Below are 23,050 nucleotides of genomic sequence, written 5' to 3'. Positions count from 1 at the left end.
AGGATCTGTTCCCTGCGTGTCGCTCCATGTAGCGTGGTATTGTAGAGTTCCTCAAGACCATAGAATCATGGGTTGATCCAGGGAATCGGGCACAACAATGTGTAATGATCCTGTTGGAGTCACACACCATCTGTACATTCAGGGAATGAAATTGTTTTCGGTTGCGGTACTGGGCCTCCATGGCATGTGGGACGACCAATTCAACATGGGTGCAGTCGATGGCACCAATGCAACCCGGTATGCCGGCAAGTGCATGGAATCCCACTTTTGTGTTGGTTATTTCCTGCTCCGAGCGTGGTAGAGAGATGTAGTCGTCTGCGTGCTTCAAGAGGGCATCGAGCACTTGCAATAGTGTCCGTGAGAACAGTGGCTGAGAAATGCCATGCAACTGTCCGACTGTGTGCTGGTAGGTGCCTGTGGCCAGGAAGTGGAGTACAGACACCACCTTCAGTAGGGGTGGGATGGCGGTTGGGCTATCTATCATGCTGACAAGGTCAGCCTGTGTCATGTCCACAATGGCGGCTATGGTGTCCCGGTCCAGACGGTAGAGGGTGTGGATCTGCTCATCAGTGAGGTTGAACGGATGTGCTCGGAGGCGTTGAATTGCGGGCTGCCTGCGTGGTGGTAGTGGCTGTGCTGGTGGGCCTTGCTGGCCCTGCCTTGGCCTCCTCCGTGCGGCTGGTTGTAGTTGGTGTTCGTCTACTTCTTGGAGTCGGAGCACTTGCAGTGCTATCAGGTCCCCCAGGGCCAACATCGCGAGTCCTGCCGGTAGCATTTCGGTGTGGTTGTGGGAGGAGACTGGCTGTGCAATTTATGTGTTTTCAGGCTGTATGGCCTCCACCTGTGGTGATTGATTCCACCTGTGCAAACTGCTCTCCCCTTTGGCCGAGCACGTCCCGCGCACAACGCTGCAATTCGGGGAATTGTATCTTGCTATTGCAATCATGTATTTGTACCCGATGGCCGTGTAAGATTGGTTGATATGTTCATTCTGCTGTGGTCCCATTGTTTCACATACTATCTGTGCAGTCGCGAACAGACTTGTGAGGGGTCAGTGGGACGTAGTACTCGAGTAACGGTGGGCCCTCATGCATCACTGTACCGAGTTGCAACGACGGGCGGGGCGTCCCATTCGTGGGTGAAGGCAGTTGCCATTTTCACACACAGCCGCACTCGATGGAATAATTAGTGATTTCAAACGGCCACAGATGCCTTTTCGACGTGATGTTGCAAATGAGGAATTCGAAGGGCGGCGCTTTCGGTTTCCAGCTAGCGGCGAGGAGATGCCCACAGGTCTGACTGCAAATGTAACGTTCTATTGTTCTATGTCCTTGAGACAGGGCCCATGGCGAGGGAGCAATGATTGATATGAATAGTTTGGGATGCGCAATAGCTACGTGGGCGATGAGGCCGTCCGTTCCCAAATACATGTTACTTCACAACACTGGAATTACGGGCTGGGGCACTGTGGATTTAGCAGGCTGCATAACGCACAGACTCAATGGATGTTTCTAATGTTATGTGAGTAATTATTCAGGCATTTTGATCCCGGGATGAGGGAATGATGGATGGATGCATGGGCAGGTGATTTGATACAGAGTTTGCCATGTACAGGGCTTCTTGGGATCTATCCGCCTCCCCTACGCTATGTGATGCAGGGCTGCCATAGTGGGACCATCGTCCATCTGGCCTTGTTGAGCCCTCCCTGTCTCGAGGCGCCCTCAGACACTCGTTTGTGATGGTGTTTGCACCTCGATATAGATGGTTATGAGTCGCAAGTGGTTTTGGGGTGGTGATGTTCCTTTGGAGTGGGCTAGCATGCATATGGCTGTGGATTTCGTGTGATCATTGAAGTGAGTTGTTGGTATGTAGTTCTGATGGCCATTCTGTTCTTTTTCTTTTCTTTTGGTTGACAGGTATCTCCTCCCCTTTTGCCACTGCCATCTGTATGCCACTCCTGCAGATGGATTTTACTCCCGACACCTGCTGCTTCGTGTTAATCAGTGGAGCAGCATTACGATCTTATGGGACGATCGCCAATGGGCCACATGCCCTTACGCAGTACTGGTGGCTCGGAGCAACATTTCGGCCTTTCAGCTGGACTAGTGCCTCCCCATTGGGACGGCCCTGCGGTTCTGTGCGCTTCCATGTTGCCTTTTCGTACGTGAATGTGGCTCTGTGTACCATGGGGGAACAGGGCGACACACAGGTAGTGGCTGGTCATTTCTTGCGGAAGCAGCCCACAATGGTGATTAGTGTTTTGGAGTTCATGGCCTGATGGCTGTATGTGCTTTGTGATTTTGATGTGCATAAATTTCTATTCTGATTTGGCCCGTGTAGCGTTTTTCTTTGCAAGTGATGTGGCATATGCCTATTTGTGGGGCGATGTATTGTGAGGAGTTCTGCATTGGGTTCCAGTTTCGGGGTTTAGTTGCGTCGTACTGTGCTGTGCGCGTTTGCCTACGAAGCCCAGTGAGGTCAGGGATGGGGGCTGCCAATATGCCAGTTTGAATGTTGTCATGCTCAGGGGCGGGGGATTGGGTTTTGTGTAACAGATGCCGGTCAGCCAGGTGGACTGGTTGAATGATGTGGTTTTCGGAATATTGCTGGTCACAGGTGCCTGTGTTTGCGTGCGTTTCTTGGTGGGGGACTGTGGTCATGTCCATTGGGATGGCTTCTGTATTCGTGCCATCTGTGCCCTGCAGCTCCCATTGGCCCCTCTTGTGTTTCTTTTGTTCGTTGGCATGCATGGGTGACTTGTACATTTCAATGGTTGCATTGTGGCTTCATTGCACCTACGGGGAGTTGTACTTTGTGGGCAGGGAGCGGTGTACAGGCACTCAGTGGGGCCGTTTACGGTTGATTCGCGATGCCGTACTTCTCGCCATGGCGGAATGGTACATTCCGCCATGCCTGATGGCGTTAGGTACATGTCCGCTAGGGTCGGAATTGGCGTACCGTTGCACCATGGTGGTGTTTGCGGTTTGGCATGGCGCGCGCGCGCGTGCTTGGTGCAGTTAGCGTTGGCGTTCACTACGGTGTCGCTAATGGCTTCGTACTTTGCGGTGACGGGTCATAGTCGCACCGAGCGCTATTCGATGGCGGTATTGCATTTCCGCCATCGTTTTTCGATTTCCGCCAGGGTCGTAATGAGGGCCATTGTGTTTTTTCTCTTCAAAATGTCTATAGACTGGGGATTTGCAATTTTTGGTCCTGATGCAGGATTTATGCTCCGTCCATCGGTCTTTAACTTTCCTGTTTGTTCTCCCAACGTAGTATATACCGCATGGGCAACGTATAGCATAAATTACATTCTTGGTATCGCATGTTGCAAATTGTTTTAACAAGATTTTCTTGCCGTTGTAGGGGTGTCTGATATGGTCTCCTTTTATTACATTATTGCAATGTTGGCAATGTAGACATGCAAACGTACCAAGTTTTTGTTTACTGAGAGTTGTCTGTAATGGTTGTTTTGGTTTCTCTGCCTTAATCAGTTGATCTTTCAAATTTCGCCCTCTTTTGTAAGCCATCATAGGTGGATCCGGGAAAAGCTGAGCAAGCGTATTGTCTGATTTGATAATGTCCCAATTTTTGTGTATAATTCTTTTAATCTGAAAGCTCTGGCTTGAGTATTTTAGTATATGGATTAGTCCTTTCTCGTTCTTCTTTGGGTGGCCTTCCAATAGTGTATTTCTTTCCTGGGTTTCTGTGCGTATTATGGCTCTTTCTACCACTTCCGATGGGAATCCTCTATCCAGAAATCTTTGCTTCATAGTGTTATATTCTCCCTGGAGTGTATCTGTTTCTGAGGTGATTCTTTTGAGCCGTAATAATTGGCTGTAGGGTAAATTGTCTTTCAGATGCTTTGGATGGTGGCTTGTGTGGTGGAGACAACTATTCACATCCGTAGGTTTTCTGTATAATTTAGTTTTAAGTGAGGTCCTTGTTAATTCAACAGTGACGTCAAGAAAGTTCACATGTGGTTTGCCGATTTCCATAGTGAAACCTATTCTTGTATTACAGGTATTTAGAAAATTCCAAAATGCTTGTAGTTCTGTTTCTGTGCCTTTCCATATCCCGAAGACGTCATCTATATACCTCTGCCAGCATTTGATCTTATTCGTCCAGGTTGGATTGTCCAATACATATTGTTTTTCAAAATGATACATGAAGATATTGGCATAGGATGGGGCCACGGAGGACCCCATTGAGGTACCAGAAATTTGTAGGTAGAACTGACCATTGTATCGAAAGTAGTTATTGTAAAGTATGATGTTAATTAACTCCAGTGCCAGAATCTTGTGGATTTTTACTTGTTGATTGGATAATAAAAACCATTCTAGAGCATCAATTCCCTCGGATTAAAAGAATTATACACAAAAATTGGGACATTATCAAATCAGACAATACGCTTGCTCAGCTTTTCCCGGATCCACCTATGATGGCTTACAAAAGAGGGCGAAATTTGAAAGATCAACTGATTAAGGCAGAGAAACCAAAACAACCATTACAGACAACTCTCAGTAAACAAAAACTTGGTACGTTTGCATGTCTACATTGCCAACATTGCAATAATGTAATAAAAGGAGACCATATCAGACACCCCTACAACGGCAAGAAAATCTTGTTAAAACAATTTGCAACATGCGATACCAAGAATGTAATTTATGCTATACGTTGCCCATGCGGTATATACTACGTTGGGAGAACAAACAGGAAAGTTAAAGACCGATGGACGGAGCATAAATCCTGCATCAGGACCAAAAATTGCAAATCCCCAGTCTATAGACATTTTGAAGAGAAAAAACACAATATCTCACAATTGAGATTTGTGGTTTTGGAGGTCCTACGACCATCAAGTAGAGGTGGAAATCTTCCTAAAAAGCTTGCACAAAGAGAACTTTTCTGGATTAACAAATTGGACGCTATGACACCCCTGGGAATTAATGAGGACTATTTTCTAGGGCCATTCCTATGAACTCCCACTACAAGGAGGTAGCCATCTTAGTCTCACTCACATAGGTCAACCTTACACTACATATAACCTTCTGAACAAATTACATGTCACTTAGAAGCCATTTTCGGTTTAATTCTTTACATTTAAAACCTTATCCTTTTTTGTATTCTGTTATGTCAATGTGATTGGATTCTATAAATGAAATGTGTGTTTTCCTTATGTTCCACTGATTAACTAAGAAATGTTTATAAGGGTCTGAAAAATGCTAAATGTCTAAAACAAAGTTTCCATGACAGTATTGTTGATGACATATACACAGATTATAATTACATAACATCACAATTCAGAGAGTAACCTACTCTCTTCAGTTGCCCTAGTACAAAAGCCTAATCATTAGCCCGTTTGATCTACTCTGGCCCATATCGAGGTGCACGGATTACCGCTATATCAAATTCTAGATTAGAAATACATATTTACGGCCATCACTTTTACTAAGTGACGCCATATAATTAAAAATTGATATCATTGCTTCTTTTTATTGATCGCCTATTGTAGAATGCTGCATTTTAACTCATACACAACATGGGGGATTGTTTACATCACTTCGCGCATGCGCGGGTGACGTCATGCGTCTGCGTGACGACGCCAACGCATGAGCGAGTGACGTCATAACACTTAACAATATAAAAACACGTAAAAATGTGAGAGAGGCTCATTCAACTGCCGGCTCCCACGGCTCCTGAACTCCTCCTACATTGCTGGTGTGAATCGAAGTGAGTATTTAGACCGGACTTTAAAACTACTTAGCAAACGCACTTAATTCTGGGCTCTAAGCCTGTGTTTGCCTTTTAGAAAGCTTTTCACATACATTTTTATAAAATATCTCTTCTTCTCTCTAGGCTTGAGAGAATCGCTTCTGCCTTCGGTCCCCATTGGGAACAGACTTAAAAGAACTAGATTCCGTGAGCCTAGTGGACAATACACAATCGACTACCCTCTGAGTCTTTGCTGGTTATAAGCATAACTCAAGGTAAGAGCTCATTTTGCATCAACCGAGCACAATAATTTGCACTCCTTAGTAATAAATTATCCCCCTTAAATTCACTGCGCCAAGGGCAAAATATAGGGTCAGCTACCCACGATTTATATAGACACACATGTGGCATAATCACACTAACTTGGTGAATGTGGAAAGACTGGGGTAATGTTGGGCTTTTTTTCAATAGAATGTGTTACCCACCAATACAGCAAAAATGTTTAGCTAATTACTGTCTTCATAACAAATGTGATTTTGTTGTTATATTTTGTTGACTATTAAGTCTATCTAAAGCACTAATATATTGTATATAATTTTCCTTTTGTAGAAATTGTTTGATGAATATGTCGCCCCTGATGAAGATTTTTTTCGACTCGAAATGCGTTGGGCACTTGAAAACACAAATAAATAACAGAATTTACTGTTGATGATCACTAATTGTCTATTGAATGTGTTTTTCCTAAATCTTCTGTATTTTGAATATAAAGAAATTCATAAACATTCAAAATTATCTTCGGATTATCAACTCCATTAGGCCATTCGGCCTGCTAGACAGTGTGCAGGGGACGCGGCTATCCCTATCGGATTGCTCTCTCTTTTTTGGTGCTGCCGAACAACCAGAATTGCTGAAAAGGTACTATTGATTGCTAACTGCCCCCTTGGTCCATCTTTGGGACCTAGAGAGTAGTTAGGTCACTTTTAACCGTTTTTTTCTCAAGTTCATATCCTTTATCTAGAACATTGTCGCTTTTGCTTGCATTTCTTCTAATGCATTACCCAGAGTCCTGCATCTACTATCTTTGCTTATTCTGTGTTATTTCCTAAGTGGTAGGTTTTGTAACACATTGGCCCTCATTACGACCCTGGCAGAGTGGGTTTACGCCAGCGTTATTCGCGGCGGACCCGTCCGCCCTACTACGAGTTCCCGTAGCGCCATGGAGCCTTTCTCCGCCTGGTTTTTCCGGGCGGAGAAATCCATGGCGCTACGGGACCTTGTTGTTAATTACGCCACCGTATTTTACGGTGCCGTAATTAACGCCTTCCCCACTCCCATTATACCCTATGGGGCAAAAATGGGAATGGGGAAGGGTAAAATGGGGGATGGGGATTTACCGCCCCGTCAAGGTCGGCATGAGGCGGAAAATCCGCCAACCCCCATGGCGCTATCGGCAGCTTTCCGCCGTGCTCCGCGGTGCATTTAGCACCGCGATTTCCGCCAGGGTCGTAATGAGGGCCATTGACATCCAGGTTTTGCAGCAGGCCTAAATACATGGCAACATCTGACCTAAAGATATACATCACTAGAACATTTAAGGCATAAATAAGAACATACATCTGGCCCATGCATGGCTACTTACCCTGTTTTCTTTCTGTCTACATTCAACTCTTGCACAGTTTAACTTCACTTTCCCACTCCTGGCCAATAGACTTGACAGTGCCAGAATTACCATTCTGGAGTTTTTGTAGCAGAAAAAAACACATTCTTCAACAATAAAAGCTGACATACTTCAATGAGCCACTCAACAGTATCTTGAGCCAATCAGAAAGCCACACACTGCTTTCAGTAATATGTATTTCTCTCTCCAAATCCAACCTCACATAAAAATGAACTTCCCTTGCCGAAACCTCAGAATTAGCTCTCCTCATTTTATCGCATTCCTGATCTATGATCCACTTTGGCTGCTGCATCTGCATGCACTCGGATGATCACAAACAGTATACTTTGCATCCTTATTACGTTTACCTGCTGAATCCCATTGGAAACCCCCTGTCCTGTTATCTGTTATCTTTATAAACAATACAAGGAAATATGTTGGTCAGTACTACAAAGCTAGGGTACTTTGTCCTATCTGTTATCTTTTTCAATATTACCACACAAAACAGAAATCGGAATAAGCTTCTTTTGAGCTAGTTATTTGACAGCCCATCAAAATGCGGCCCTAACACTCTCCTTAAACAGAAGAACACCCTTTCCCTTCATGATGCTCACTGGCCCTAGAAAGCGCTGTGGTACCGCGTAGCTAAAAAGAGATAGAAAGAGGGAAACTCGTCCTACTCCCACAATGAATGGGATACCTTTGTGGCAGAGTACTAGCACTTAATTAGCTTCTTCAAAAACACTGATATTGGTAACACTGGTTAAAACGTAGCATGGGTGCCACGTTCGCCCCAAGCTTGGCCAACCTCTACGTGGACCATTTCGAAAAAGAGCATGTATACACCACCACAAACCCTTTTTTGAGTAAAATCAAAGTGTGGCGGAGGTACATCGATGATATTTTCATCATCTTTGAGGCAACGAGAATGATCTGCAAGAGTTCCACCAGTGGCTAAACAATAAGAATGCATTCCTGAAATTTACCATTGATTACAGTAAAACAGAAACACATTTTCTCGACCTTCACATTTCCGCAGCCGATGGAGGGTTGACATCTAAAGTCTATAAAAAATCCACCGACCGTAATGCCCTATTAAACTATGGTAGTTACCATCCGCGGGCTTTGCGTGATAATTTGACATTCGGGCAATTATGGCAATATAGTCGGACCTGTACGAAGATCTCAGACTTCAAAAACCAATCGGAAGAACTGAAAAGCCAGTTACTGAAGAGAGGATACCCAAGACAAATCGTGAAGGATATTCAAAAACATGCAAGGAACATTCTACGGGTGATCACCTTGCAACAGCACGAGAAGACAACTCAAGGAGACTCTATTACAGCAGTGTTAAGTTATTCTCCAATCTTTAATACTCTAAAAAAAGAGATAAAGAAACTTTGGCCGATTCTAAATACCGGTACATCTGAACTTGCGTACCCATTATTCGCTATCAAACGGAGAATGAATATTCGGGACAGACTGGTGCATACACTTGTGGAGCAGAAGGGGAGCATGGACCACAATACTTTGTGGGATACAACTAGTCCAGTTGGGCATACCCCATGTGGGGCATGTGTCATGTGTAAACAGACTATAAGAAGCAAATCCATTGATATTGGGTGTAAAACACCATGGATACAGAGACACCTGACAAATTGTAACAGCAAAGGGGTCATATACCTCATCACTTGCCCTTGCAATTTGAGATATGTTGGGATGACAGCACGTGCAGTCAAAATACGAATTATTGAACATAAGTCATGTTAGAGGACTAAGAAATTAATAGAACCTTTTGTCTCCCGCTTTTGTATCCCAAAAACATATGGGGGAGGACTTTAAATGGACTATTTTGGAAAATATATATCCACCCCGCAGAGGCAGTAACTTCCATGATATCCTATTAAAAAAAGAACAACAATGGATCTTTCACTTAAAGACAGTAACGCATGGCCTCAATGAAGAGACTGAATGGAATAGCCTGGCGTTAATAAAGTGACACTTACGTCAGGCTTGAATCTAGGATCATGCCCTGATTGTAGAGCAGGACATGTGAGACACACTATAAGTACCTCTCTGCTGGGCGTGTAGACCGACACATGAGGAATGTGTCCATCTAAAATAATCATCAGTGCAATCAAGATGCCAGCCCCATGTGACCAGCATTAAATTGAATCAAATTATGGCATGTGTGCATTGGTGATTATCCCCAATGGCTACAGCGTGGGTGATTGAAAATTATATGTAACAGATCTCCGCTGTACGAATAAGTACCACGGAATGATCATATTTGAAAACATTGAACACAGACAGGAAGGAGCCCGTAATTGTAATTGTGATGTATCCGGGTACAATAATATGTCCATCATTCGGCCCCGCGAATGCATTATGTATCCTGTTTTGCCCACCCTAACATGGTGGTATTCAGAGGGCGGCCTCTTTTTTCCAAAATGGCTGTCAGGTTTCCGGTTTCTTGCCTACCCTAACATGGCCGCCGGGAAGCTACGCTATAAACACTATACACGTACAGGCCTCGCACGAATCAATAGAAGTAGAATGCCGCGAGGAAAGTACAGCGTTCACGCTAGCCACTGAATCATCGAGCGGACCTCCTCAGATGAAATAAATAAGTGGAGAATTCGATCCATACGATGATGTGGTCCGCCTGATGCATGCATTCAGGAGACGCCGAATAAGGCAGCTTTAGCGTAATGGGGACGCACATGTGATTTACAATATGTGGCGTACAGTGAAATCTGGCAAAAAAGAGACTTTCATGGACTGCATTATGTAATAAGGGATGTAGAGCCAGCATTGAATACCATATCTCCCTAAAACATTAATCCCTAATATAACAACATTGGAATAACACATTTTGGGTATTCCTACTTAATGGGTTTCCTCATCCCACAGAATCATCACGAGATAAGAGCTGCGTGAGGAACACGATCTGATTTATCAACTAAAAACTGCTTTTCAAGCCTGACAACTATTCATAGCCAGGTAATTATGACTGATAAACACTACAATCTGCACAGCCATGTGCCCACTGGGTAATGGGGAGTGTGTAATATTGGAAGCATGTTGACAATAGCCAGAACAGACATAAGACAAAAATATATGTCTGTATGCTGTCGTTACAGGAACAGCATCGAGGCGGAAGTACCAATCTAGCCAGTAGAACTGCCATAATTGTAACATTAGGTGTGCACTCCCATTGCACACACAACGAACAATCCAGGTACGATTTGGTGTACCTAAAAATACCAAAAATATATGAATGTTGCCTGCCCCAGGCAGGGGGTGAGAGGGGTAGCTTGTTCATAATGTCACAGATATGACTCTCATTAAGTGAATAAGAATTAAAGCAAGTCTGTCATATATATTAAAGTATTAAGTGTGATACACTCAGCCTAATAGACGGGAGAAGTCACCCTGACTTTTTCTTTTGTTTGCCCCACAGAATATGCTAAAAAACGTTCTGATGGGCGCACAGATTTGGTCTTCAAAAAAGAAGTAATTGGTCCTGAAGAAGATGATGTACAAAAGAAACAATCATTGAAACCAGTCGACCACACTCTCTGATGTCCCCCGATTAAGGGAGACACATAGTGGACTTGATCAATTGGGAACGCTCACTAATGAAGTGGACATTATAATAGTTTTTATGTGAAAATGTATTCTCTCAAAAATCAACCCATGTGTAGACTGGAGAGAGAAGGAGTTTTGAAGGAGTATAACAACAATTCGAGAGTGTTATTTATATTCTTAATTGTTTTATTACTATTGGCTTTGAGAAAATCAGACACACTACACGGAGAGCAATTAAATTGTACAATTGTGTGACGTCTAGTCCCACGCAAACTGTCTGTTTGACCAAAGCATGTAGTTTTGGGGAGACTGAAAGCCAACTGCTACTTTTTAACCAGTGTTACCAATATTGGTGTTTTTGAAGAAGCTAATTAAGTGCTAGTACTCTGCCCCAAAGGTATCTCATTCATTGTAGGAGTAGGGCGAGTTTCCCTCTGTCTATCTCTTTTTAGGTAAGCGGTGTCACAGCACTTTCTAGGGCCAGTGAGCATTATGAAGGGAAAGGGTGTTCTTCTATTTAAGGAGAGTGTTAGGGCCACATTTTGATGGGCTGTCAACTAACTAGCTCAAAAGAAGTGTATTCCAATTTTTGTTTTGTGTGGTAATATCTGTTATCTCTACCCATTGCTTCACCCTTTTCTTTTTACTTTCCTTCACAGACTACAGTCTCAATATCCCGGGTGGGGTCACAATATGTCAACCTCCAGACAACTTAGACACTTTTAGATCTCAGTGGTGATATTTTTAACATAACATATTACTCTGGTTATCATAATTATGCATTTTACATAACAGCTCACTGAACATACATTTCAACAAAGCCATAACACACATTCCAATTTGCAAGAGTTTACACTGTTCAAAGAAAACACACATTGGAATGTTCCAAAATTATATTGTTCCCCAAAGCTTGTACTGCTTAGAGTTCAGAACAGCTTTGAGAAGCAACAGAGCACTTTACAGAGATATACAACAATATAGATACATAACAGAGTGTTTTACAGATGTATACAACAGTACAGATGGATAACAGAGTGCTTTTCAAGGATAAGAACTGAAAAGATATACAGCGAGGGGTGAGATACAGAGGGGCACATAGGAGGGGAACACTGTACCAGATGGCGGGGAGAAGAGGGGTGGGCTGCATCTAATGAGTAAGGTAGCATGAGGGACGATGTGATGGCCTAGTTGTTGAGATGGAAAGATTTCTTGAAGAGGTGGGTCGTGGGTACTTTTCTGTATTATAGGAGCGTGGGGTGAGTCTGATGCTGATAGGTAGGAAGTTCCATAGTCTTGGGGCATAGGCAGAGAAGACTTGTTTTCTGGTCCTTTCCTTTTTGCAGTGGCAGAATTCAAGTCTGCAGGTGTCCTGGCTTCTGGTGGTGCGTTGTCTGCCGGAGATGATGAATTTGTCTGCAAGGTAGCTGGGTGGCTTGAGGGCAACTGCCTAATAGATGATGCAGCAAGACTTTAAGGTGATTTGTGCGTGCAGTGGGAGCCATTGAAGGTTGATGAGGGCCAGGTTGATGTAGTTGTTTCTGCGTAGACCCTTGAGGATGCATGTGGCCATGTGTAGCACACTTCTCAGAGGCGTAAGGGAGGACCAGAGGAGGCCTTCGAGGAGCGCATTGCCCCCATCCAGGTGGGATAGGACCAATGCTTGAATGGTGGATCTAAAGCTGTCAGAAGAGAGGAAACACTTGACTTTTCGCAGAAGGGAGAGTTGATACCAAGCTGCCTGAGTTTTCTTAACTCTGAGTGTCTTACAGGAGAGGTATTTGTTGATGTGGAACCTAAGGGACTTGGCGCAGGAGGTGAGCTCAGGTGGGAAGCCCTCATAGTTCATGTTTCATAACCAGGTGTGTATGTCTGGGCGTTTGGTGTTGTTGGTGAGGAGAAGGAATTCAGGTTTGGAGGGGTTGAGCTTCAAGTATGCACTGGACATCCAAGACTGAATCAACAAGAGGCATGTTTTGAGCCTATGGACGTCATTGGTTGAGTTGATCTTGAGGTATAACTGTGTTTCTTCAGCGCATCTGTGGAAGCGGATGTTGTGTGTGGCTAAAAGGGCTCCCTGTGGCTCCATGTATAGATTGAAGATCACTGGGGAGAGGATGGGACCCTGTGGAACTCCAGAGGTGAAGGGTATCAGTGGCGATCTAAAGAGTCAATCTGTACAAACTGCTGGCAGTTGGTGAGGTAGGACTTGAAACAGCATAGGACATGGTTGCTCATCTCCCTGTAAGTGCCTACTGGTCTACTGTTTCAAAAGCAGCCGAGAGGTCGAGTAGAACCAGGAGGTAAAAGTGGCCGCTGTTGTGATTTCTGAACTCTGACCTGGAGGGGCAGAGGTTCAGAAGGCCAGCCTAGTTTATTGGAACAGGGTAACCTCTGGACAAGCCAGACCAATCAGGGTAGCTATGGCAGGCGGTCAAGACTAAGGGCCTCATTACACGGTAGGCGGTGGGCCAAGGTGCTATTAGCACCTTGGTCCATGCCGGTAAAATACCGGCACCACCTTGGAGAAAAGGGGAATTACCGCCCTATTCCAAGGTTGGCAGGGCTGTAATTCCTCCTTCCCCCATTGCCCTTCCCCATTCCCATGTTTGCCCCATAGGGCTCTATGGGAATGGGGAAGGCGCTAATTACGGTGCCGCAAATTGCGGTACCGTAATTAGCCCCTGGTCCCTTTGCGGGTTGGTTTTTAACGCCTAAGCAGGCGTTAAAGTACCAACCCACAAAGGGACCTCGTAGTAAGGCGGTAAGGGTTTACCGGTACCGGTGCCCTTACCGGTACCGGTAAACCCTTACCACACCACGTGTAATGATGCCCTATGTCTCAGGAGGGGTGAGGGTGACCGAAGGTCCTCAATGAGCACACCGAGCAAGGACACTTACAAATTACTCCAGGAAGGTGTTATATCAAAAATATAGACACATTTATTACAAGGCCTTTGTAACATAGACCATAGCAGAAGAATCACAGTAACACTAAGTAAACCAACAAATCTCTATCAAAAACAATGTATATACAAGACCATTGGGGTCTAAAGGGTTAAATGCACAAAATATGTCAACAACCTAGAGGGGAAGGAAACAGGCAGTGCAAATATTCTTTAGGCCCAGTTCAACATTGACAATACACCTAACTAAGAGGCAGTCCAAGCCCTAAGAATAGAGGAGCCTATGCTCAATATTACATGCAATGCAAGCACACACGGTTGTTCCAATGGACAAAATAGGGTCTCTTCAGGGGTCTCTAGCAGCTTGGGAAGGTGGATGAGGTGATGCAGAACGAATTCCCACTATTCTAGAAGGACCTCCACTTGAAGGCAGAGGCAGTTTGAGAGTTTGGGATGGAGTTGCTATTTCGCAATAGCAGTGGAAAGGAGAGGGGCACCCAGGGGCCACTTGTGTGTAAAAATTGGCTCTTGCGCTAGAGGACACCGGTTTGGGTATGGAGTACTCACCGGTCCCCAATGCAAGTGGACACAAACTTCACCAGGTCACTCCACTTCACTTGCAGGTTCGAATGCAGCAAAAAAGACGTTTCGGCACCTTTTAGTTCCTGAGATACATTGATGATTCCCAAACGGGACAGTGGTGATTTCTCCGCTGCAGGTGGATGAATCGACCCAGTTTCACTGCAGCAGGCTTCAGGGGCAAGAGGGTCACAAATGCAGTGGACTTTCAAAGGACGTTGCTGTGGCAGGGCAACACGATAACCGCGTTCACTCCGGTCCTGGCACACTCGTCTCACTTCAGACCTGGGAATGCCAAGTGTACGAAATTCAGTGAGAGGGTGCCAGGCCAACAGAGCTAGCAGTATACCAAGTTTTGAGGGCCTCCTCGAAACGGCGGCGGTGATAGAGCAAAGCAACTGGGTAAGCTGGCCAGTCCACTGGTTGGCCCATGGACACTTCTGAGAAAACTTACTTGCAGAGTTTGATGAAGGTGCCAAGAATAGTTGGTACCACTATTCCAATGGGTTGAAGCGTCTTTGCAGACCTTCTAGGACAACCAGATGCAGAGGGGTCCCATGGGACGACAGCGGGCTCAGGGTGCCAAACCTTCCAGCGGGTCATCAGCGGTTCCTCAACTCGACTTTGTGTTGCAGGATACTTGGATCCTATTCTTTTGTTCAGTGATAACTCAGGAGTTTGACCTGGTATGGGTGTTTTCGGCCTCCTCTTATCCAAAGTTTCCTTTGTGCCAAAACGGAGAGGACCCAATGAGAGATCTGCTCACAAACACATACTCCATACGTGGATCAATCATGGACCACCGTGGTGCCAGTCATTCATGGCACTCCAGACTCTCTGGCACCCAGGATGTATATTGGAACCAGACGTTCCAGCCCACATCCTGGAGGCACACACACAAGGCAAACAGAAGCCCGCGAAAGCATTGGGTTTCGTGCCAAAGTTCATGACCAAATAATGACTGACTTATAAGACGGACTTCCCCAGGTCAACTCGACCTGGGGAAGGTGAAGTGGCAAGATGGCCAAAGGACAGGACAAAGAACCTCGTGGCATGGTCATTTTGGAGCCAGGCCACCTATTTGTGCCAAACGAGGTTAACGCGGTTAACAAGGCAGGACAGGGTTAAAACGAATGCAAAAGATAGCTGCCACAAGTCCTGTCCATGACCCATCTGCACAGTTCATAAAAAGTCCAGCGAGAGTTTCTAGGGCCTTTGTAAATGACTATAGACCAAGTATGATAAGACACATTGAATATGTGTTACATATTGCACAAAAGTTGCAACATGAGGAAAGGACTAAGGGAAACAAAGTCTAACAGTACTGACTGTTTTAAGGGCATGTCAGTTTCCCCATAAAAAGTGAGCGAAAGCCCAGAGGAGTGCAGCTGAAGGCTTTGCTTCTCTGGCAAAGTCAGTCAATGGTGTCTATACAGCAGCAAACAGTTTGGGGGTTGACACATGGAGGGAACATTGCATACAATTATGAAATCTTTCCTAACGGCCGTCATCAAGGATGTTGAGGGCATCGTTAACCACCTGTATGATTGTTGTCTCCATGTTCCATCTGGGTCTGAACCCGGATTGGTAGGTTTGAAGGAGAATGTTGGTATTGATGTTATGCTGCAGTTGTGTAGCTACCACTTTCTCGATGATCTTACCTAGGAAGGGAATATGGGTGATGGAGTGTGGGGTGCATTTAAAGACCCCAAGCAGAAGTCCCTTTCATATGAATAGCAAGATTTTAAACACTGAAACAAAAACGGTCTGACCTTTGTTTTTTTTTTCAAGTAAAATTAAAGAGCCATGTGGAAAGGGGCTACCTGTCATTACCATCACAATGGATAAGCAGCATTTTAATTTACAAAATAAGGAGGAATCAAAGATCCCTGTCAGACGATAATGTTCTGATAGGATACATATACATTTGTCATTGCAGACATAATAAACTCGTAACCAAGAAGTAACTTTAGCCTTGGCTGGGTCCTTCTAATAATACATGAGGAGACTAGATTTAAAGCCACTACACTTTGGGTGAGAAAAAACTGTTTTTCAGCTATCAGGATGGTGTGCCTTCCTGTATCTCATGACTGTCAAATTGGGGCTGCTGTTCGACCTTGGGGTTCTCTTGATTTGTTTGATCTTTTTGATTTTCTTTTCTTTGATTCTTTTGATTCCTTCATTTATTGTTTCCTTATTTTTTCACTCTCTAATTCCAATCTTTTTTGATTCTAACTGAAGGTTGTTTTTGCTGTACATTCCTTCTCCGGGAGAGGGTGGGGGTTAGATGACGTCCCATGAGAGTCAATGGCATTCCCCTTCCAGAAACTTCAGGGCGAGTATTCTGGCCTCACATGACATAAACATGGGTAGATTAACCCGACATTGTGGCCACGCCCATAGTAACTATGGGCTTGCCCATGACAAAGCAGTGTGTCAAGATTCACACTAGCTAAAATAAATGTTAACGAAAGAATGAAGGAAGCTATAGAGAAGGATTATAAACCTTGTTTTCTCTCTCTCTCTTTGTTTCTCTTTTCTCTTCTGTCCTCGGTCATCGGTAGAAGCGGCTTTCTGAGATACATACTTGGTTGACCACTATTTGACACCATGTGAAGCGAAAGAAACTAGCTTTTGGAAATTGAACAAAAGTCAATTCACATCAACTTGAATTCTCTCTTAAGAAATTGTGTTTTTGTTTGTAATGTATATGTCCTGATGAGGTGCACCAGCGGAAATTGTACAGACCGTTCTGGCAGCCCAAAACTCGAGTCGACAACACCATAGAGCCTACTCTTCCCTGACTTGGGTCTACACAGATAAAATATGGGAATCAATATGTGTCCACAAGTAACCACTTTGGAACATATACCCAGTGTTTTACCTTTAAAATATTGTTAATTAGGCACTTTAGAACAACTAAGATACTAACCCAAATGGATGGGATGTTCTGAGTTACAGAACAAAATTATCAGGATTGCGTTCTTTGCACAAGTACAAGTGGTGTTTTTTGTATGCATGGGGATGAAAGAGCATGTGAGGAATGATATGTGAGATGTGAGCTTTTTTTGTTGGTGTGATAAAATGGGTGTCTTTGACAATTGTTTTTTAATAGATGTGTTATTAATGTATTTGATATGTTCTCTTGTAAATGATTTTTATGATTAAAATATGGTCAAATAAACTTAAAACAAATGAATTCTGACATGCTGTCTTGTTTCTAAAAACATACACCCTTTACATAGGGTTGCTGCCTTGGAGTGGATTATGCAGTGTCTTCACACATGAATTTGCATGAATCAATAATAGGAGGGTGTGCACTTATCCATGGATAATTGCAGCTTTGTTTGCCGTGTCACATGGAACACTGGATTTTTTAACATTGACCAGAAAAATGGCTTGCACAGTTGTGGGCATGTAAAAGCAGTCTTAAAAGTGAAAAAGTATCACTGCTCACAGAAAAATGTCAGGAAATCAAAACATGATATGCGGGTTGACAAAAAGCAATGTATATTATGTTTCACCTACAAAACTCTAGTGACATTTGAAGAACCACTTTATCTTCATGGAAAAATGTCAACCCAAGGCGGACCCTTTTGCTGGCTGTGGGTAAAACTTCACAAGGAAATCTCCCACTCCCTGCCTGGATGTCACATCTCCCATTTTATGACCAACCACAATAAAATGTCCCGCTGAAGGTGTACAAAATTCAGTGTTCTCCAGACCTGCTGGCTCTGAATGCAAAAGTTACCTTTGGCTGGAGCATGACTAATATGTGTGAAAATGGTGGCACACACTTCAAAGAGCAAGCTTCCAATACAAAGGAGACTGATAAACAAAACAAACAAAACAACTCTGGGTACAGGCTGACCCAGTAAGAACAAATGTTCAGAAGGCAGGAGGAGGGCCATGTGTCTCACATGAAAATTCACAATTAATTTAAAAGGACTATTATCATGTAGACCTTTTTCTCAGTCATCATAAGGCATATGGATTGCATCTATGTACCATTTTTATGTAATTTCCAGGAGATTGTGGGGATATAAAATGAATCTACTGAGACTCAGGGAACTGTAATGGCCAGGTAAAGTAGGTTTCTGTCTGATCTGAACATTTTCCAAATGTGAGAGTTGGTGAGTGGGTGGTAAATTAAATTAGGGATATGCTTAATAACTTACATATTCCTAACTGATATGGAACCGGCATGAAAGGTGCCACATGGCCATGCAACATGGTACAAACTTGGTGCTCGGCTTATTTAATTCTCCATGATTAGCTGAATCAGAAAAAGTGTTTATTATAGCAGTTGCTAGTAAAATTTTGAAAATGTGATACATAACTAATTTTTGCCAAAACGTTGAGAGGAGAACAAATGGCAACTACAAGTGGGAATTGGCATATATTGCTCCAGACCCCTATACCAATCCTGAATTGGAGGCTGGGTTTGGGAGGAGAGAGAAGGGTAACTGTCCAATCCTAGTGGCGGAATTATTTCAGGGTACCTCCCCAAGATTGTAAAATGGGTGGTGTCATTGCTGCTATATAAGGGACAGACACAGGGGACAGATAGGGAAAGACAGACAGAAAGACAGAGAGGGCTGCTGAAACTTACCATCTGACAGCAGGAAGGAAACACCAGAGGAGATTGCTGAGAGTGCATCTGGACTGAGCTGTCTATCTCTAGGTAGGCCTCAAAGCTGACTTGGTCCTATGGTGGAGAGCGGGAGGCCATTTTTGAGAGTGGAGTGACCAGACACCTGCCCTATCTTGCCAGAGTGTCCTGAGATGCAGCTGGCTTTCATGAACTTTAAATAGACAATGTCTATGTAAGTAGAATTGAACCTTGGGAAAGCAAAAGGTGGGGGAGTCTGCTTGCCTTGCATCCTTTCCCTTTATAGTGGGTGGATGGAGTGCGGGGGGAAAAACAGTGTAGATCTGTAGCCTATTTAACTAAAGATATTGATTTAATTAATTCCCCATTTGGCAGAATACTACGGGGTGAATTTTGTTAAAATTTGAAATTAACAAAACTCACTTCCCAGTGTGTGTTGGTTGAAAACTATAGCCTATAATGTATTTGGGTAATCCTTTTTGTCCTGCTGACCCCAACTTCTTTAAGGAAGAGGGGTGTCTTTGTCCCTAAATAAGTACAATCTTTCTGTCCGACTTCCCCAACAGAGGTCTTTCAGTGAAGGGGGGGGGGTCTGAAATCCCAAATTCCCCAAATCATTCTAATTTTCTGTCTGACTTCCCAAAATAGACCAAAGCAAGGGGGTGGTTCTGAAAAATAAACCGCTAAATCACCCTGTGTTTATTTTAACCCAAATGTGTTGGCAAAATCATAATTACCATACATATGTGTACCAATCTTGAAATCCTACTGCAGGAAAATCAAAATCCCACAATGGTACATGATAATTACTTTTGCTATTGATCAGTGTAATTATTTCGGGAAGGGAAATGTGTAGTTAGTGAAGATTTTGGTTGTGTTCTTTTCAATTCACTTTTGTGATTTATTTATGCTGAGAAAAGTTGATTGTGTTGTGCTACGGATAAAGTGGTGTTTGACATATTCATGCTAATTTCTATTACTTTTACTTTAAATAAATACCAATATATTTCCCGAACACTGGCTTGGTTCTTGACTCATTGTTCGCTCATGGGAGAGGGATCCAAGGAGCATGATATGTGTCTGAGATAGGGCTAAAGAAAATAATCCATTAAATAGTTTTTTGCGTGACACCTTGAGTGGGGAGGGAAGGAACTCCCTGTGTTGAGGGTGGTCTTTCAATAAACCGTTACAGGGGCGATAGTTACCTAGGTTGCCGGGACTGCATCAGAGCATGTCACTCGGAAGCTCTGCCGCCCTTCATATAGTGGCACCTCTCCTTCTTCTCTTCCTTGACAAATTGCAATTATGTTATGGCATTAAGAAAGTGCAAATGATGCATGTCAATGTTAGAAATTATGCTGGTCCAATAGCACAGCGAGTAGAGCGCTCACTTTGACATCTGTGCAGAGCCTGCTGAGGTAGGTTTGAATCCCGGCAGGGCCAAACTCTGCCTTTCATTCTTCCAAGGTTGATAAATGAGCACCACACACCGTGGGTAAAAAGCAGCGCTCAGAAACCTGAGTGTTTGTAGCTCTATATGAATGTTACATTATTAATATTAAGGAGGATTTAGGCACCATAGGGGCCATTTTGTAAATCAGTTTCCCTTTCTGCACGCGAAAAATTATAATTGCTTATTGACAGGTTTTGAAAATCTTTGCGTTCCCAGGCCGAGCAATTGTTTGTGGACAAACAATGATCAAAATTGTGGATTAGGTGTGCAGTGCACTGCATTTATTTTGCCAGGTTGCAGAATTCATTTTTCAGCAATATTGGCATCTCTGATTGGGCAGAATTATGCCTAATCACAGAAGCCAAAATTGTAGACAAACAAGACCATGCAAAGCCTTCAGAAATACACAGGTTCAGAATGTTCTGCCCCCCCATTTGTCAGAATGCTGTGTGTTCTGGTTAACCAGATGTCCAGAAGACACCTGTCTATCTCACTGATTGCAGTGCTGTTCCCCCACTGCTGGCGGGCCGTAATTAGAATTACTGTTGGAGTGGTGGGAAGTTTGGCAGTGAACATGTCACCCCTTCCTAGGTTTTGACCCATTTGGCTCTTCCCTCATTGAGTTACAGAGAAGGAGGCCCCGCTACGAGCAAAAGTTAAACATAGAAGTGACATCTGTATATTTTTCTTAGAAAAAAAGTGCCCGACTGTACACATCTAGACATGAAGACAACATGTCTCCCACACTCAGATGCTTTCTGCATACACTGGTGAAAACTAAAGGTGCAATCACTGGAATTAGACAGAACATATGATTTATACTGCTCCTTAAATTGACAATGACATTGAGTTCAAAGGCAGATACACAAAAGGTCAAATACAGGGCAATGGTTACAAAGGCATATGGAAAGAAATTAACCTTGATTAGCTTATGTCGAGTAGAATGTGGGCTGTTTCTGATGATACTCACTCCACCCTGTGCATCTCCCAGCTGCTTTCTGTTTCACATACCTGTTTGAGTCAACTTAAGATAGTCGTTCTCAGTCTGTCACTCCTTCGTTACTATCGTCATCATGCCTCCTCCTCCTTAAGAGTAGAAAGTTAGTTCTTTCCATCTTTAACATAGAATTCCCTTTCCAGCTCCAAAGGCACCCATGTTGGTTGTACTCCTCCAGGAAAGCATTACCATGCCCCAACCTCAGTCAAGCTTTCTAAAATAAAAACATAACACCGGGCCACTTGGCCTAGTGCTAATGACTATAATACATGCAGTGGTGGTTCCAAATGGCTGGTTGCCACAGTGCTGCTCTGGCTAACGGTCCAAGTTAACATATTGTCTTATGGTATTTACCAGCCTGCCCTGCCTTCTGCCCCAGGTGCAATTGGATCAGTAGATGCCCATTGTACTTTGTTCAAAAGCTCCCATACCAAGAGTTGTGTGTGGCTGACTCACACACAGGCAGTGCTGGCACATGCTGAACTATTCAGATGTACTCGCTGGCAGCACAACACAGCTCCAGATATTCTGATTTCCTGCCAGAACCATAATTGAAACCTTGGTTTAGCTTGTTAACTTGGAATTCCACCAGTTCACCCCTGCTGTGTGACCTGGTCCCTTGACAGCATTGTCCAGACTGCACTTCTAGCTCCCCAGTGCTGAGGCTCCTGCCTGAAAGCAACATCTGGTCTTCTGATGTGGCAAGCTCACATATTAAGTGGCAGGTTGTTAAGAAATCCTGCCAACCCTTAGCATTTGTGTCTGCTAAGATAGAGCAAAGCTATTGTTGTAAGGAAAGAACAACTTGCATTCGGAGACAGAGCTATTTGTAGGTAAGAGGACACAGCTCGCATTGCGATTGTCATCAATTGGAGGTGGACACATACAAGAACATCCCAGAAACGTGTTGTGTCGGTTTTTAATCTTCATAAAAATGTTAGGAAATAATAATGAACTATAAGGAGAAAAGGGATGACAGATCTCTGAAACAAATGCACTAAATTCCCTGCTTCAAGAAGTCAAGCACATATGCTCAGTTACCATTGGCCAGAGTGTGGGGATCAGGACGTGTGTGCTCAATTTAAAGGGATGACTGCATTCGCTAACTAAAATGTTAAACATAATTTCCAATGGCGTTTCCCATTATCTACTACTCTTTAATGATGTACAACTTGGAAGAACACGGTGCTGCAAATTCAATGGGTTAAATTACTGTGACTTCCACAATCACTTGTGTGTTTAATCTATCACACCCACATGCCCAAACATGAGCCTAATTGGAAACTGGACTGTGTTTTTAACATTGATCCTGCTTTACCTCAATCTCTGTGAAGTCTTTGTATATGGTAGTAAGCTCCTGTGCTTGACCCGGTCAAGTCATTCCCAGCATCCACTTTGGCTAAAAAGCAGCCGTCCCTCAATGGTCAACCAACTAGTGAGTCATTGACTCAGGCCCCTATTTAGAGTGTGGTGCAAAGAAACTAGTGGTAGAAGTGTACCAAAAAAGAAGTGGAACTATGACCCAGACGGGGAGCAACTTGCAACA

Source organism: Ambystoma mexicanum, chromosome 10 (assembly GCF_040938575.1).
Source record: "Ambystoma mexicanum isolate Mex_15411 chromosome 10, UKY_AmexF1_1, whole genome shotgun sequence".
In the NCBI taxonomy this organism is placed as follows: domain Eukaryota; kingdom Metazoa; phylum Chordata; class Amphibia; order Caudata; family Ambystomatidae; genus Ambystoma; species Ambystoma mexicanum.
Note: the sequence above shows the minus strand (reverse complement) of the source record.